General features: G+C 39.9%; 1 protein-coding gene and 1 non-coding gene across 8 annotated transcripts in view; one reads left to right on the top strand and one right to left on the bottom strand.

Annotated features, from left to right (window-relative positions):
- Positions 1 to 19,708, bottom strand: part of SOX5 (SRY-box transcription factor 5) — a 1,021,040-nt gene that overhangs the window by 897,779 nt on the left and 103,553 nt on the right. The gene's annotated exons all lie outside the window — the stretch shown is intronic.
- Positions 11,921 to 12,027, top strand: LOC121039116 (U6 spliceosomal RNA). The gene has a single exon (XR_005794634.1). It is a non-coding gene; the product is annotated as a U6 spliceosomal RNA (small nuclear RNA).

Raw genomic sequence — 19,708 nt, 5'->3', positions numbered from 1 at the left:
CAAAAATGAGTAGGAAAAATTACTAAAATTGTTTTCAATTGGACTGAAGAAAAAGTACTGTTAAACGGACATTCGAAACATGCTTTTTGAAGCAATCAACAAGTAATATTCTTTTTGAAGGGGATCATGGGAGTTAACTCGAGAAGAGCAGCCCCTTGGCTAATGATGAACTGTTCATCTTGCTTTGGTCACAACAGAGTGCTAAGGATAGATGTCCATTTAAAGGTTGTGATGTCGTAATCAATATTGAATTCTCTGATGTTTTAAATGTAAGGCTGATTATGCAGGGAAACTGAGGGGGAGGGTGGGAAATCACAGAAGTAAGAACCCAAGTTCATTTTGCAGCCCTACACTTGAAAATGTAGCAGCGCCCCTCATCATCTTCCTGAATCTCGGTGACTTCTCAGTAGTTCTGCCCACATTAGACCTTCTTTGTAAATTATGCAGACCAAGCTGTATGCCTTGTTCTCTCTATATGCTTCCCCAAAAGTTTACTTCTCTCATTATAAATCTTTGTTTTCTATATAAAACTCAACCTAAACCTGAAATGCTAGCTTCTTGCCCTTTAAATGTGAACACGGACATGGTCTACCATGTCCAATGTCACTGACAATATGGGATTATTCAGAGATACACATGGACAGAACAGAACAGGGAAAGAACTGTGTCTCAGAAGTGGAGAGAGGGGAAATTTCCCAGATGAAAGACGTGAATCACAGTGTCAAACACTATGAGATACGAAGTCAGGTAGCACTGCAAAGAGACCACACAATCTGCATATGAGAAGGTCATCAGTGTCCTTTACCAGAGTAGTAGAAATGACTTGGTTTGAGTGGAATAGTGATCATGGTGGGGAAGGAAAGGTAAGGGAGAAATTGAGGAAAACAATTACAGAGAATAGCTTGCCTTCAAGGTGCTAGGGCTATGTATAGAAAGAGAGTCACAGGGCATTGTATGAATTTGTTTGAGCCTTGGAAGTGTCATGGTTTGACTCCTCTGCCTGAGAGGGAAGCCATCCTCTGTGTCCCAACAGACCCTTTGCTGAAATCTCAAAAGCTGAGCTATTACTAGCACTACTTCCTGGACATTTTCTGCACTCACCAGAAAGACCCCTCTCTTCTCGGCCAACTAATGGAGATGTGGTATTGCCTGCATATATTCCCTTCCATTGTCTCCTGGTAAAAGGACACCTTTCCTTTTAGAGAATACATTCCAAGCAATTTGACTGGGACCAGCCACCTCCACTCCAAAACATGGAGGCATTTAACTGAGGACAGCTCAATGGAAGCATGCCATCTCCCTGGCCACCTTGAATGATTCAAAAAAGGCACAGAATCCTAAGTAGGCCAATCATAAGAAACCTCCTGGGCCTACCAAACAACAACAACAACACTATACACTCTTTCTCTGGAAATACTAGTTAAAAGAGTGTCATAGCCTAGACCTGCTTCTGTAAGAAGAAAGCTGCCTGTGCACAAAGCTAATATGGAGAGGAGCAGAGTAATGGGAAGAGGGATGTGTACTCTGTCCTGATGATATTAGTTGTGCCTAACGTGTCATTTCCTGAACTTCCTCGTGATATGAGCCAATAAATATACTCTTTGCCTAAGTTATTTCAAATTGGGTCTTTATCATTTTCAAGAAGAGATTCCTAATCCCATTCACACCTCACTGATTGTATGTTTCTGAATATTGCAGGAATCTGTACCAAGGGAATCCCTCTATTCCACTAGATTCTACATTTCTTGAGGGCAGGAAAGACATGCATCTACCATAATGACTTACACATAGAATCTGACCAATAAATATTTACTAAAACAAATGAGCAAAAGCAGTTCCTTTATGGTGCACCATCAAGAGCTGAAATTAAACAACTCAGCAACTAAATGAGAAGATCACAATGAATAATATACAGTGATCTGGTTTGCTGTGCTGGTTCCCCTCCATCTGTCTAACAAGACTGTCGTAAGCATGTTTATTCCTGTGTCACTCCTAGCTCCATCTCCTTCTCACCTTGTTCACTCAAGTGGGAATGGAATATTCATATTTTAAACTGGATTTACAGACGTGGAAATTGTCTGTCTACGCAATTGTCAATCTTTTTGAGAAGATTAAAATTGCATTAAGAATGAGGGATAACTCATTGCTAGACATAGCCCTTGAAATCAGGAAATTTATGTGCTAGCATGATGCCCTACATACACATACTGCCTGTTGTTCAATAAATATCTGGTAAATAAGGAAACATTCTAGATGGGGACAATTTGAAATTTCAGTCAGTAAAAATCTGAGTCAAATTTAGACTGCTGACTAAATGGAGAAGAAGAGAAAGGCAAGAGGTAAAGGACTAAAAAAAAAAACAAAAAACTGTTTCTTGGCTTGGACAGCCATATTCTGCTACTGGCCAGTGTCCCAATACTGGCTCTTCCTTGTAGTGTGTGTTTTATGAATCCCTAGAGAATCACCTTGCTGTGGTTCTTGGGCACTGGCAATGCCATAAATGCTGACTGAAGGAACCCCCTCATCTCCCACATCACCACCAAGCTCTAGTCTTTCTGCTAAGGGTGTCTTCCTCTGGACAGGAAATTCTTCAGAGTAGGGGTGGGAGTGGGGAGAGAGGCAGTGGCTGAAGACACCATAATTGGCTCCCTTCTAGAGGATTCACATATCACCAACCTCCAGGAGACCACAACTTTTTCCTACTAGTTGTGGAAATGGGGTTTATTCCTACTGCATCCCTGTCTCTTTGCCATGGGCTCTCGCCTTCTGACTTTTGCATGCTTATGATGGGCACCAGAACCTATGCTCCCATAGGCCAACCCATACACCAAGCTCCCTGAGTGGTTCCCCCACATCCTGTCCACATGAGTTTTGTGGAAGCAGGAGTGAAGAAGAGGGAAGAACGAGAGCAATACCTATGCAGCCTTAATTCTCTAAACTGGAATTCTCACTACCAGACTCTTCATCAATCCTATTATACTCTTCCTTCCTCTGCCCCTCACATACCCTCTCCAGGTGAGAGAGAGGCAAGCTGAAAAATAAGCACACAAATGAGATTTCTTAGTCTCCTAGCAAATCCTGAAGAGATGGTTTGACCCACATTATTCTTGGTCCTTTTGGAGCCCTGCCACAGCTCTCATACAACTCAGTAAGTAAAATATAATGACCTGTTATATAGGTGAAATTACTGCATATCCTGGTTTTGAAAAACATGACTTTGCTATGATTTGGGCCACACCCACAAAGTTCATGGATCCACCTTTTACCAGGTAATCATCTGAGGTTGCAAGTCGGGAAAGAGTCTTACCGTGGGAAATTCCCATTTACTTTTTTCCACTGGTAGGGCTCGGATGAGAACCCGGGATTTATTTCCCAATCCAGAGCCTCTCTCCTGACACACTGAGGAAAGGAACAATAATTTCCTAATATAACCCTGGAAGCAGAAAAGTAATCAGAAATGAAAAGAAAAAAATCCCTCCTCTGTCCTTCTGTATAAAACAAATAATCCTCTACATCATCCTACACCGCATGTGTGATAAGGCGCTCCATCCTCTCTTGTATCATATTTGGTATTCGTGCAATCTTTCTCCTCCTACAGTCCACCTAATCTTATGAAACATAATTCTTTTCTCTCTTCCTCCTCCCTACACACACTAAATTCCTGATTCTCCTGGAGTATGTGCAAACTATTACACTACCCTTCTTTTAAACCAAGAACCATACTTCAACCTAAAACAGCTGTTGGACAAGTGTGTTTACTATTTTATATTATGAGCTTGGTTTTTAGCATCTTTTATGACAAAAGCGTTGATTTTTCCCCTTTACAAAGTGGCTGTGGCATTCTGTGGCGGCATGCTACAGGCACAAGTTCATGGCAAGTTCAGAGGAAAGGAATGTTCAAAGAAAACCGAACCCAAAGCATTGTGGGTAGTGATATGGAAAGTTGACAAAACAATGATAAACAATGGGGGGAAAAAGAAATAATTAAGTGTTCTGAAGCACTGTATCAGCATTTTATGCATTGTTAACTTTTTTTTAGGAAACTTTTATTGTGTGTGGTTTCATGGAGAGATACTAACCCAGTCTGTTGAAACACCCTTCTGCATGTATAATGATTATAAAACTTTTTTTTTAATAAAAAAGAAAATGGGCAAATATGTCTGCCTGAGATAAGGCCTTCTGAACAAAAATATAATACATGGAAATCCTTTCTTGAAGTGCTTTGTGGATTTAAGGAGGTAGGAAACTTAAAACAGTAGAGTTACAGTAAACACATAAGTCTAAACAAGGTGTGAAAAATTGAACTATATGCTGCAACAGGCAAAACAAGAAGTAAAAGTAGCTAAGAGAGGAAGGTAAATGCTTTACAGATACAAAGGTACTTCTGAAAAACAATTTGAGCTCGTGAGACCTGTCAAAGAGACACATTTTGAATACTGGTAAAATGCAATCCTACATCAATCACAGTTCAGCCTATATTTACTGTCCTGTTAGGTCCGTTTCATGTAGATTATGTCCTTTTATTTGCACTCATTTAGTTTCTGGAATGATTTTAGGCACTACGGATTTGTGAGTGGACAGAACACACAAAACTCCCTGCACCCATGAACATTCCATTCTAGTGAGCAGAGAATACAATCAACACAATAATTAAGCATATGTGTATGAGAACATGGTGCATAAAAGGAGAAAATAAAGCAAAGAAAACAGATGTATTGTCAGGGGTTGGGGCAGTAGGGGGAGGTCTGCTGTTTTAGGGTTTAAAAGTCATAAGAGGAGAAGTTAATGAGGTCACAACTGATCAGGCTTGAAGGAGGTAAGAGAGTAACCGTTCACTTAACCGAGAAGTGTGTGAGCAAAGAGCATATTCAAAGGTCCTGAGGTGGGAGCCATCCCAGTAAGTTAGATGAATATGAAGAAAACTAGGGTGGATGTTGGAGAGGAAACAAGGAGTAGAATGGTTCATAATGAGTTAAAGAGGTAACTAGGGAATGGGAAGGGTCAGGAGATCATAGGTATTATAAGGACATTAGCTTTTATTCTGAGGGAGAGGAGAAGCTATAGAAGTATTCTACAAAGTGACATGATCTGAGATATCATATGCTAACCATTTCTTTCCATAAGACATTACAGTATACAAGTTTTGAAGCCTTTTAAAAAAAATGTTTGAGAGAGAGAGAAAGTGCAAGCAGGGGAGGGGCAGAGAAAGAGGGAGAGAGAGAATCCCAAGCAGGCTCAGCACCATCAGTGCAGGGCCCAACATGGAGCTCAGTCCCACAAACTTCAAGATCATGACATGAGCTGAAGTCAACAGTCAGATGCTTAAACAGCTGAGTCACCCAAGCACCCCCAAATTTTCAAATTTTTTCCATTTTGTGCTATGTTTTTTAAAACATCTTTTATGGGCCTCAAAACCTAAAAGGACAAGACGGGGCCAGGAAGTAAAGAGAGAAATGAAAATATTGTATAATGGTTACCATAATATCACTTTCTTTCCATGAATACCAAAGATACTACATGAATTAAGTGATTTTCATCACACCCTGCTAAAGATCACTGATTGAATCCATAGTACCAGCCAGTAAGTGTGATCTGCCTTAGCATACCAAACCAATTTGATTCTGTCATATCTTAGACAATTTACTTCTTCTTTATATAAAACAGGTCGCTAGAAAGAAAGAAGGGACATACATTGTTGATGTTGATGTCACTCAAGTATCTGTTCGTTTTGTTCAGCACATGTAAGATGCTAGAACAAGAATGAGTTGTCATAGTTTTAGAGATGTTTGATAAAGAAGCACTGAGACTGGATAGCTGGAGGAAGGATAAAATCTCCTAGCAGGCCAGGCTGCACAATAATCAGTATTGACTCAAATCAGATGCTATTGTGCATTATCAATATAACAGGCTGAGACTGGAGTTTTCTTTAGAGGAAAAACTGTTTTGAAATAACACGGTAAAGCAGGCTTTTTCAACACCCATTCTAGTACAGTGCTACCTACAATAGCTGCAAAATGTACTGCTTTCTTGTCAACTATACATACAGGACTTGGTCAGTAAATCCTTCACTTATTATTCCATATTCAGAAATTTGAGAAGCTTCCAGAAACCTACAGTCTTTAAAGTAGTGTTTAACAAGGAAGTGGATATCAGGGAGGTATGAGGAACTGAGCTAGTTCGGGATAGGAGGTTGCTGATATTTCAAGGTTCTCTAAACACATTTCATATTTCAATGCTACAACCTTCTTGAAATGTCTCTAGGATAAAAGACAAGGAACTATTCCCTTTCAAACAGAGGAATAGGGGTCTGTAAAACCTAATCATTAGGGACTTAGCCAAGTTAAAGATGCATTTCAAAGTCTGAAGAGAAGAAACATTCCTATTAAGCATTCAACTATAAGCCAGGCCACTGTATTTGTGTGTATGTGTGTTTGCATGTGTGTGTATTAGGATTCCCACTCTATACATGAGGAAATTGAGGACATATTCAAGGTAGATGCAGGAGCTTGGGCAAGAATGGGAATGCAATATTTCGAGGGTGAATGCAAATGGCACAGAAATAGAAAGTTAGCAATGGGACATGAAATTTATATGAATTTACCTGTAGAAGATGCTCTTGTGTACTATTCACCCAACAACTAAAGATCTTCCCTTCAGTTTGAAGCACTCACTGTCCCAGCTGCTGGCAGCACTGAATGCTAACAGCTCACAGCTGATCCCCTCTCTGGGTACTGGCTCCCTTGAAGGGAGCTGCCTCGCTGGAGGCTAAATTCCTCCCCAGGGGAAGCAAATGTCTAATGACTGCTAAATAAAGAGGTACAAAGGACAGCCCCCTACCTCAACTCAGGATAACTCAGAATGGCCAGCCCAGCTCTAGAGCTCCCCATAGGATTGGCTGTGTCCTCTGCTGCAACTGCATCTCAATTCAAACTCTCCATCTGCCCATCCTGCTTCCCTCACCCCTCATAGGTATTGTTCCCAAGAGCACACAACAATAAACCTCATAGATGCAAATACCAGAGGCTGAGAGTATGTTTCCAAAGGAAGCAGACAAAGGCAACACCACAAAAAAATAGACACTAGATGATAACGTTTCCCACTCTCTGAACGAATGAGATTAAAACATAGTGACAGATTCTACTGGGCACTTCCATGGGCTAGTGTTAGTTTCTAATGCAATTCCCATTATAACTGGAAGCAAGTCACAAGTACTCATACTGTTACAAAATGCTTGTGTTTAAGTTAAAATGATAATGAGTCATTGACTTAAATGAGGAATTGTCAATTAGTAAGTGATTTTATAGGGACTGTGAAGTCCCTCTGTATCTCATGGAGGCTATCTGGTGGTCAAATCTGGTATCAAATATATCTAATTAACTGCATATCCCTTAACACAGTAAAACATGTTTTCTTGAGAAGCTTGATAAATATTTTATTAATTCCGTAATTGTGTAGGAGTCCAAGGAGAGTAAAAAAATGTGGCAAAAAGAAAAATATATTTCATAGTAACAGACTGCTGAGTTTCATGTAGATCCAAAGAGAGACTCATTATTAAAGAAATAACTTGAACATTAAGACCAGGAAATAAGGATCATACGGAGTCAGAATGGGTTAAAGTGGTAACATAAAGAACATATCAGATATACCATACTGGGCATCAGTTAAGATACCTCATGATGATTTTGTTGAGGTCAAGGCAGAGATATCAGCTGAAAAATAATATAAATAGCTAAGGTTATAAAATGCTGGACAACTATATCCAGAGAGAACAGCTACCATAATTGATAGTTGGAAGGAAAATTTTTGGTGGCTCCATGTTTTCTCTTTCTCATCTTGTCTTGGTGATCTACAAAGGAATGGGGGCACATAGGGAGGGCCTGGATTTATAGGCTAGAAGCAAGTGTTGATGCAAACAGGGCTGACTTTATTTTCTAAGACGAAAATTCACTAGGACAGGCACAACATGTTATCTAAAGAATTATTATACAATCTTAATCAGAACTGTACAATACAATCCTACAACAGGCAATAACATGAAGTAAAAAAGGTATCACAGCACAGGACTTTCCAGATTATGGAGACCTCAAAGATTAAGTGTTACTCAGAAGACACTGGCAACTGACATTTAAGAAATATATATTGAGCCTCTCACATATGCCAGGAATTGCTTTATGCACTGAAGATATAGCTATGAACAAGAGATACAAGACCCTGTTGCATTCTAATGGTGGGAGAAGCAGAAAGATAATAAATAGCTAAAAAAAATCTATTATGAAAATATCCTGTCATGATGACTGCTATGAAGAAAACAAAAACATGGCACTATGATAAAAAGAAACTGAAGCTACCTTAGACTGTATTCAAGAGAAAGCCTTCCTGAAAAGGTGGCATTTGAGCTAAGGGCTCAATAGCAAGTTAAAAAAATCAGCTATTTGAAGGTAAGAGAGAAGAATATTCCAGTCAGAGAGGACCAATGCTAAAAGGCCTCATTTGGATAAGCTTGGAGAGCATACTCATTTGGCTGAAACATACTGAGTGAAAGATATCAAGGTTAAGAGTTGAAATCAGAGACATAAGCAATAGCCAAAGCTTTATGCATTGATACATGGAAGAGACATAATGGATTTGTTTGGAAAGATCACTCTGGCTGATATTCAAAGAACCAAATACTACAGGGGGAGGTGGTCAGAATGGAAACTCAGAAACCATATAAGAAGCTATTGCTCTACGGGGCTCCTGGGTGGCTCAGTCAGTTAAGCCTCCGACTCTGGCTTGGGTCATGATTTCATGGTTCCGGACTTTGAGCCCCGCATTGGGCTCTGTGCTGACAGCTCAGAGCCTGGAGCCTGCTTCAGATTCTGTGTCTCCCTCTCCCTCCTCCTTTATGCTCTCTCTCTCTCCTTCAAAAGTAAATAAACATTGGGGCGCCTGGGTGGCGCAGTCGGTTGAGCGTCCGACTTCAGCCAGGTCACGATCTCACGGTCCGTGAGTTCGAGCCCCGCGTCGGGCTCTGGCCTGATGGCTCAGAGCCTGGAGCCTGTTTCCGATTCTGTGTCTCCCTCTCTCTCTGCCCCTCGCCCGTTCATGCTCTGTCTCTCTCTGTCCCAAAAATAAATAAACGTTGGAAAAAAAAAATTAAAAAAAAACAAAAAGTAAATAAACATTTAAAAAAAAAGAAGAAGAAGCTATTGCTCTAGTAGGCAAGAGATGATGATAACAGGAAGCTCTACAAAAGTGAAATTTAACGAGACCGATCATAAAGCTTGTTTTTATACCCACAACCGCTCCCCCTCAATGACAGCACAATATAAGATAGGAGATTCATGAGTGAGAGAAGCACAGATTTTAAAAGAATAGGGTAAAATAAAATGGTGGGGGTATGTCAAATGGACATGGAGGCCAACCTGCAAAAGCTTCCAATGGCCAAAGCTGGAACAATTTGAGTAACAAAATGAATAATATAGTATGGAATTATAATCCAAAGTATCAAATATCCATGAGTCCACACTATTTTTAAATAAATGATTGAATAGATAAATGGGAGAAACTGACAAATTTCCCATATAGAATTCCAAACAATTTATGTAAATACTCTGCCTCAAGGAGATGGAGTTTAACTATTCACATCTTGAGTGCTCTTCCAAAGAGTACAGTATAGAAAGAGAATAAAGTAACCTCACAATAGAGAAATCATAGCCAGGTGATCAACGTTAGTGTCAGTGATAAGTCAAGTTGACAGTAAGTGCCCTTGATATAGTAAAAAATAGTACATTTTTGTGATCTCCCTAAAACCCATAACCTCAGTACAATCATAAAAAAAAAAATTAGACAAACACAAATTGAGAGACATTCTATAAAATACCTGATTGCCAAGGTCATGGAAAACAAAGAAAATCTGAGAAACTCTTAGACTTCAGTAGAAAGTACTGAGACATGACAGCTAAATGTAGAATGTATCCTGGATGAGATACTGGAACAGAAAAAGGACATTTCCCTACAAACTAAGGAAACCCAAATAAAGTAGACAGTTAATAGCAACGTGCCAATGTTGGTTATTTAGTTGTGCCAAACATAGCACAGTAACATAAAATGTAAACGGCAGGAGAAACTGGATGGAGAATATATGGAAATTCCAGACTGTCTTTCAACTTTACAATTTAAAACTATTATAAAATTAAAGGTTATTTCATTTAAAAAAAAAAATCATAGGGACCTTGGATTGGTTCCCATCAACAAAAGTGTGGCATCTAAAAAATGGAAGCCATGGGGCGCCTGGGTGGCGCAGTCGGTTAAGCGTCCGATTTCAGCCAGGTCACAATCTCGCGGTCCGTTGAGTTCGAGCCCCGCGTCGGGCTCTGGGCTGATGGCTCAGAGCCTGGAGTCTGTTTCCAATTCTGTGTCTCCCTCTCTCTCTGCCCCTCCCCCATTCATGCTCTGTCTCTCTCTGTCCCAAAAATAAATAAACGTTGAAAAAAAAAATTTTTTTTAAATGGAAGCCAAAGGCCTCCTTCACTCAGTCTTGTTGAAACACAGCCATAGTGCTATGGGGAACACAGTACTGCTAGGTGCCATGCTTGGAGAAGAATGCAGAAAAATGCTCCAGAAACGAGAGTAAGCAGAATGGACAGAGGACTTAAACTCATAACACGTGAGAAACAACTAAAAATACTGCGAATACTTAACCTAGGAAACAAGGAAAGCAAAACAGCTATCTCAAAATACATGAGGGTTTTTTTTTTTTTTTTTTTTTTTTTTTACAAAGAGTGAGTATTGGACCTTCTCCTAAGTCTGAAACTATGGAACTTGGTAAAAATGGAGGGAAGACTGTGAGTGGGAAAATATCTATTCAAGAAAAGGAAGAACATTTTAAACCTAGCATTGCCTGCCCTGAGAGGCAAACACATGCCCTTCCAATACTGAGCATTCAAGCTTCTGCTGGAAAGACGTTTGTCCAGCAGTTGTAGAAGACGAGATGGGTATTTGAACTCCACGGGACTTTCTAGGTATTCAATACAAAAATTTAATGTCCTGCTTCTCTACCAGCATTTAACTGTTGATAAAACTGGTAGTGCCCCACATCAAGGTGACAGTAATTTGTATATTCTATTCACTTTTAATTTTTTATTAAGGAATTTATTAATTTTACCTTTTAAAATGTATTATAAGGTAGGTAGTATTTAGACCTTCTCAACTCTGTTAATAGAATAATATGGGGGCACCTGGGTGGCTCAGTCGGTTGGGTGGCCGACTTCAGCTCAGGTCATGATCTCGCGGTCCGGGAGTCCGAGCCCCACATAGGGCTCTGTGCTGACAGCTCAGAGCCTGGAGCCTGTTTCAGATTCTGTGTCTCCCTCTCTTCTCTCTGACCCTCCCCTGTTCATGCTCTGTCTCTCTCTGTCTCAAAAATAAATAAAACGTTAAAAAAAAAATTAAAAAAAAAAAGAATAATATGGAGTAACATATTCATACTTCTTCAGCACAGATCTCACTCTTGAATTCAAGGTTCACCTATCGGGGGCACCTGGGTGGCTCAGTCGGTTAAGCGTCTGACTTCAGCTCAAGTCACGATCTCATGGTTTGTGAGTTCAAGACCCGCGCTGGGCTCTGTGCTGACAGCTCAGAGCCTGGAACCTGCTTCATATTCTGTGTCTCCCTCTCTCTCTTTGTCTCTCCCCCTCTCCCTCTCCCTCTCAAAAATAAATAAAAATTAAAAAAAAAAAGATTCACCTATCCAATTGTTTATTTGACCCCTCCACTGGAACGTCTGATACACATTTCCAATTCAAGTCGTCCAATACAAAATTTGTTTTTCCATCTAAACCTCCCTCAGTCTCATCAACAAATACCAATCTATACCTAATCTCTGTCCATTTATATCCTACATCCATTTCATTAGCACAGCCTCAAAAACCTATATGTTGTACTCACTTTGGCAGCATATACACTAAAACTGGAACAATACAGAGAAGATTAGCATGGCCCCTGTGCAAAGAGAACACACAAATTTTTGAAGCGTTCCATATTTTTTGTATAGTAACATGATATCTATTCTTGTGGTGAGCATAGCACAACATATGAACTTGTTGAATCACTAAGTTATATGCCTGGAACTAATGAAATACTGCCAACTATACTTCAATTTAAAACATTTTTAAATTTTTTTTAATTTTTTTTAACGTTTATTTATTTTTGAGAGACAGAGACAGAGCGTGAGCAAGGGAGGGACAGAGAGGGAAACACAATATCTGAAGCAGGCTCCAGGCTCTGAGCTGCCAGCATGAAGCCTGATGTGGGGGCTCAAACTCACGAACGGTGAGGTCAAGATCTGAGCCAAAGTCAGATGCTTAACTGACTGAGCCACACAGGTACCCTTAAAACATTTTTTAAATAATAATTTAGGGCACCTGGGTGGCTCAGTTAAGCATCCGACTTGACTTCGGCTCAGGTCATAATCTCACGGTTCGTGAGTCCCAGCCCCACATCGCGCTCTCTGCTGGGAGAGAGCATGGAGCCTGCTTGGGATCCTCTGTCCCCCTCTCTCTCTCTGCCCCTCCCCTGCTAGAGCATGCTTGGTTAGGCTTTCTGTCTCTCAAAAATAAACATTAAAAAAACAAAAATTAAGGGGCACCTGGGTGGCGTAGTCAGTTAAGCGTCTGACTCTTGGCTTTGGCTCAGGTCATGATCCCACAGTTCCTGAGATTGAGCCCCACATTGGGCTCTGCTCTGACAGGAGGGAGTCTGCTTGGGATTCTTTCTCTCCCTCTCCCCTCTTCCCCACTCATGATCTCTCTTTCTCTCTCTCTCTTTCACGCTCTCAAAATAAATAAATTTAAACACTGTTAAAAAACAAAAATTAAAAATAAGTAAATAATTTAAAAACCTTATATGTTTGTTTGTCAACTTCTCTCCATCTTAACTACCAACCCTAGTCTAAACTATTCCTTCCTACCTAGACCATTGCAATGGTTTCCTAACTGGTGCCCCTGCTTCTACGCTTTCTCCTTGAAATTTATTCTCCACAAAGCAGCCAGAGATTATGTGCCCATGTGTGCAAAACACACACACACACACACACACACACACGGTCACATCTTCTTACACACACACTTCTTACACATCTCTTATAGTTTACCATCACACTTCAAAAAATTCCTAACTCCTTACTCTGTGGTCTGGTTCTTGTCAATCCCTATAAACTCTTCTTACCATTTTCCTCTTTGCCCATGCTCCAACCACATTAGCCTTTTCTCTATTCCTCAATAACCTCAATTGGTTTCTCCCTTAGGGATATTGCACCAGCTGTTCTCTCTGCCTAATATGTTATCCCCATGATCTTCAAATGTCTGGTTCCTTCTTGCTATTCTAAAATAGCCATTAAGGCACTCTTCACCACGTTTTATCTCTCTGCATAGTACTTATCACTAGTTGACATGGTCTCGTGTTGCTTTTGTCTGCAAGTTGTCTGAGAACAGGAAGCTTGTATACCTTATTTACCGTGTAGCCTCAGCACCCAAAACAGAATTGGAATATAATAAGCAGTCAGTAAATATTTGCTCGGTGAGTAATTTTAATAGTATGAGAGATGATGACTCATGTGTCATCTGACTTGAAATGTTCAAGTGTACTTTTCTAATATTCGAAAAAATAAAACCAATCTTCTAAAATACAATGAACAGTTGTCTCCTATTTTTCTTCAACATTTCCCAAATTCACCTTGGCACAGTCCAGTCTCTGTGTGTATGTCTGCAATATGGCCTGACTAAAAATCATTTCTCCTGGAATGCTCTCTAATGCCCAATATCATCCATGTAAATATAATTTGTGAAAACATTATCTACTTTTAAGACCCAATGACACATGTTACCTTCCCTTTGATGCATTCTCTGATTAACATCTATCTTGTGTGCACCCAAAATACTTTGGTCTTTAATGACAACCCCATCTCAGTGAGAGAGCTAGGTATTAACAGATAAGAGTTTCTCAAATTTGGTTCCTTAGGACACCAGGACTTGAGACAATGTGTACAATTCACATGAGCTTGGGAAATACTGCAAAATATATATACTACTTTGGGGGATTCACAACACAGTAAAATTAAAGGATCTGGAAAAAGTCCCATGGTAAGTACTATGTAGGATTTAAGTTTCTGGAACCCAAATTTTGTTTTCCATTATTTGATCACAGAATCATCAACTGTTTAAAAAAAAAAAAAAACAGTTATCATTAACATCTCACAGAAGATAGCCTAGATATACCTGAATAATGGTTAAGACCACAGGTTTTGGAAGTTGCTAAGTTGGATGACTTCAGTTTTAATCTGGCCTCCAACAATTATTAAAGGAGTAACTATGCACAAGTAACTGATCTTCTCTGGGGCTCCACCTTCCCATCTTTGAAACAGAGTTGAACAGGACGATCTCATAGGATAAGTGTAAGGATTGAAAAAGAGTGGCATGGTCCCTGAGACCTAGTAGCCACTTTGTAAATGGTAGCCACCACTAGAATAGTCATTTTTATCACGGTTGTACCTCAGTGTTCACTTGAGTATCTCCCACAAGATGGAACAGACACCATGCAAAGAGACTTAAGGGTTTGCAAACTGTGGGCATGCTTTGGGCAGAACAGCTAAGGCAAGAATCCTCGCACCAGGTCCCAAATGCCTCAGGCCTCACACCATCCCTATTGCCTTACATAGAGTTTAATTCAAGATTTATGTTACCATCCTTGTCTTCTGAGGCATTAGACTTTACAACCCCTTACTTGGAAGTCCTCAATTAATATTTGTTGAATTGCTTGATCTCAATGGATTCTGACCTCCTTCAATTCTCATCCACCAGAAACTCCCCACCACCTCAAAACAACACCTGAAATCTTTAACATAGATCTCTTTCAAAAGTGGTTCACTCAAGCAATGATTTATATATTGAAAACCTAAGTTAGGAAGAAGGTAAAATGTATAGCTCAAAAAATTCTCAAGTCTGATGTGCACTTCCTTCAACTGGTCAATAAGACAGTCCATAGTGCTGAAGAAATTCAGAGAATAAAGAGGTCCCTTGGGACTGGCTGTTAATGCCAACTCCCAGAAAGTAGGAGGCATTGTTACATGGAGGGAGCTACAGCTGATGACCTCCAGAGGGCCATTTCACCCCTGAGCTTCTATTCAATCACTGGAATTTAAAATAGAACACTAAAAAGAACTTTAAGAGATCATCAAGGCCATCCCCCTGCCTGTTAGAATATTTTTATATCTCCAAGTTCAATGTTGAAGTGTGAAGGCTCAAGCTGCAAGAGAAATTGATGGGTTAGAGGGCAGGAAAGCTTAGGGGGAGAAAAGAGAAAGGAAAAGAAAAATCTGAGGATAAAGGAATTTATGCCCTCCCAATTAACCTTACCAAGGCCCTCAAAATTCCCAAGGCAACCTTGATTCTACCTTTCTTTCTTTTGTTTTCAAATATGGAATTTTCCCCAGGACTAATGTTAGAATTGAGCATATTCTTCCTTTGATTTATGAGAACATTCAGGGAATATAAGGTCATGAAAGTTACCAAACCAGCTGGCTTCAATGCAAAGTAATTAAATAGAAAGTCTTAAAAACTTAAAATCCTTACTAGACTTGTTTCAGAAGAATGTTACATTTATCTTCTTCCACATTTAAAGTACTCATTCTTATATTTTTAAAATATTTATTCTAGATTTACGTGAACCTTCCCCTGATGATAGCAGTGGACCCAATTCAGAAAATCTGAAATTAGAGCATCTGTATTTGTGGTTAAAACTACTCGTGAACAAAATTTCAGGAAATACGTGGTTACGGTAATTAGATAACCATAAATGTCTGTTAGAGTTCAGAAAAGCAAAGTTAAGTGCTGGAAATTTTTTCCTAAAAAAAAAAAAAAACCACTACAATGGGACATAAACAGAAACAAAAAAACAAACAAAAACACTAACAACCCTGATTTCTTAAGAAGTTGAACAAAGCTGCATACTTAAGTGGTTATGCTCTAAACCTAAATGCAATCTACTCAAAGGGGCATTAAGATGTGGGTTTATAAGCTTCCCTATACTGGGTAAAATGCACATACCAAGAATTGTGCTATTTATTTTCAAATTCCTTTGATATGATCCTTAAATTGTACTTAATAATACCTTATAGACCTGGGCCCATCCAGGGGCTTTCATGACCCCTCTACTCTAATACTGTCTTTAAGGCCACTCGGACCCTTTGAAAGCCTCTTACGTTCTAGGTTTTATAATTCCTTTGTAGTACACATACTAAGATACACACAGGTTAGTAATTTCTCTAAGAAAAATGATGTTTGAAATGACACTCTTGCAGGCGTACTCCTGAGCACACACGCACAAGTAAATCACCTACATCCAGCAGCTGGAAAACAGAGCCAATTTCTGGTAAATGGACATGATAGCCAATTAAAGGACACCAAGTGGTAGCAAGTCTAGATGGTGAAACATGAGACAATTTTCTGTGACTTTTGCTTGAGGAACCAAGGCATGCTTTAATAGAGTGGCTTCAAGTGTTGATACTCTATCAATGTCTACATCTCTCTGATTGAGCGTGACATAATAGCTGTTTCATTTTTGAAGACCTAGCATTTCCATTTTCTTATATCCTATAGATATCCAAGAGCGAAGAGAGTTGCCACATTACATATCTCCAAATAAAACCATAGGGTAGTCAAATTAATCTAATTATCTGTGACCCAATTTGATAATACTGCTAAAAGCAATGTTAGAAAGGACTTCTCTAGAGTATGTTCTTTCTTTTCTCAGTCATTCTCTTGTTCTAATAATCTGGCTGAGAAAATACTCTTTCACACTGAAAATGCACCTGCTTAGATATTTTATCCATAAACTTGAACTATGAAAATGTGTGCTCTATTTACAGGTATTTGGAAAATGTAATGATGAGACACTCAAAATTGTCATCACCTTAATAAAGGTCTGAAAAATTCTAAAGATTGATCCAGCATCATTTTCACATTTAACAATTATACTCAAGCAAGTATTCTCAGGTGACTTAAACAGGTTCAGCAAAGGTCAGAAATATCACTTGCTCATAGCTCTCTCTATGAGGCTGGCTGGCCACAGTGAGTTTTCTTCTTGCTTCTTTCATTTCTCACTTTGATCCACCCTTGACCCTATTGACTTTGGTCTCTGACTCACAGATACAAACATGTGGCAGGTTTTATGGTATTTTAGAAAATAATTTTGTGTTAACAGAGATGAACAATTCTTTATGGGAATCTTTAAGGTTTATTTATTTTTGAGAGAGAGCAAGGGAGCACCAGTGGGGGAGGGGCAGAGAGACAGAAAGAGAGAGAGAGGAAGAGAGAATCCCAAGCAGTCTCAGCACTGTCAGCATGGAACCTGAAGTGGGGCTCAAACTGGAGAACTGTGAGATCAGGACCTGAGCCAAAATCAAGATTCCCCAGTGCTCAACCGACTGAGCCACGCAGGCACCCCTATGAGAGGCACTTTCGTTCCAATTGTTCCAATTAGGAATTTACACTAAAACCTCATCTTTGTTGTGTTTTTGCTTTGTTTTTTGTTTTGAGTGAGGGAGGGGCAGAGAGAGAGGAGGGGCAGGAGAGACTCCTAAGCAGGCTCTGTGCCTGCCGTGTGAGCCAGAGCCCTTCACAGCGGCTCTTGAGATCATGACCTAAACTGAAATCTAGGGTCGAATGCTCAACCGACTGAGCTACCCTGATGCCCCTGAAACTCCATCTTTGGAAGCAAAAGACTTACTCCAAAAACCTCTGTATTTTTTTTCTCATTTCTTCTCCAATGTACTGTCATTGTGAATTTTTAATATTTATAATGAGCAAAATTATATGCTTGGAATGCGCCCTTCAACATAATGGTATTACAACTAAATATTTATTTGAATTACGTTTATGGTAATAATAACTAATGTGTTTTTTTTCATACCATAGGTTAAAAGTCTGCAGCCTCTAATTTGACAGGAACTCTATTATCACTTTCTGCAAAATTAGACAGGAAAAAATATTAACACATCTAAAATCTGACACAAATAGAAATCTTTCTCTCCTTTTTTTAAAAAAACAAGAAAGATGATTAGATGCTGCCTGACGTCCCATTTTCAGGCCAAGAAAGGGGATACAGAGGTTCACTATCTTTTCCACCAAGTAAGACCCTTGCAAGAATGCATTGGTATGTAATAACACTGAACTTCTTTAGATGTAGATAAAGTTAGCTTTATCTTCTCGAGGGTCTTATCCATTCAGCCCCCTGTTTCAACTAACGTCAAAATACCTTCACTACAAGGCCCCAGCACAGAGGGCTAATCCACAGCACATCATCTGTGAAACATACCATCCTCATACTTGGAAAATGACCAACTAGAGGTGAATAAACAGCACGGAGACAGAAGAATTCCCCTACTCAAAACTGGAACAGAATCTAAACAAAATCATTTTTTTGTTTTTGAAGTTCCAAAGTAGGCTGATTTTCTCAGTGATTTGTAAAATTACCTACTTGAATTTTTTTTAATGCCTCTTACTGTACTTGAGCACTTTTTGTTTTGGTCACAATTACAAACTCTAAACTCTAAAAGCCAATGCCATTTTTCATGATGCTTTTGGAGAAATCTGTAGGAGAGACCTCTTAGAAGTAAGTCTACCCTTCTGCAAAGCTTAGCAAAGTTTAACTTCCTAAACTTAAACTTTTGCAAAGTTTAGCAAAGACTTCACATCAGATTATTCTGATTAATTTTACTTCAGAAAATACACACACATAGCCTATGTTCAAAATAACACCCACAAACACACCCGGAGATTCCAAAGTTTAGCATTTCCCCCAAAACATCTCTGAAAATGATAGCACTCCAATAAAGACTGATATTCTGCTGAGGATAAGGCCATGACCCCAAGATGCTAGAAAACCAACCTTCTGCAGTAGAGGCTGAGTCAAATGCCGGTCCAGGATGGAGGCACTCCCTCCAGCTGCCACATGGTCTAGCTGCTGCTAATTCCTAAGTGATTCCTCCTCAGGATCTGCCCCCCGGAGAAAGAGAGATGCCATGGCCAGAGTCTCACACACCTATGAAGGGTTTAGAGCGATGGAGGATGGGCACCCTTGCCTCCTTCACAAAAAACTCTGAAGGGCCAAGAAGTACCCAAGATCTCCAAGGTTCCATTGAGGCCTGCGTGGTAACTACATGTCAGTATAGCTCCTCCCTCTGCCTGGTCCCGGGGGCCTATTCCCTCACAGCTGTCGATCTCAAGGGTACTCCCAGTCTCCAACTTAGCACCTCAAGGCACCAGACCCAAGAGGCATCACAATGAGAGGAGCTGGAGGGATACCAAGATATATTACAATGCAACATTACTTCTTTTATAAAGGTAAAGAAACCTCAGCCAAGAACAATTAAATAATTTGCATTGAATCAAATGTCAGTCCTGGTAACAGCTCCTCCACCTTTTCACTTCCAGGTGGGTGTCCTTTATTAGAAATTACTTTCCTGGGGCACCTGGGTGCCTCAGTTGGTTGGGAGGCTCAGGTCATGATCTTGCAGTTTGTGAGTTCCACGTCCTAGGTGGGCCCTGTGCTGATGGCTCAGAGCCTGGAGCCTGCTTCAGATTCTGTGTCTCCCCCTCCCTCCCCCTCCCCAGCTCGCACTCTGCGTGTGTGTGTGTGTGTGTGTGTGTGTGTGTGTGTGTGTGTGTGTGTG

The sequence above is a fragment of the Herpailurus yagouaroundi genome, unplaced genomic scaffold (genome assembly GCF_014898765.1).
Source record: "Herpailurus yagouaroundi ecotype Mexico unplaced genomic scaffold, PumYag 166, whole genome shotgun sequence".
Lineage (NCBI taxonomy): Eukaryota > Metazoa > Chordata > Mammalia > Carnivora > Felidae > Herpailurus > Herpailurus yagouaroundi.
This window is presented reverse-complemented; position numbering and strand designations above follow the sequence as displayed.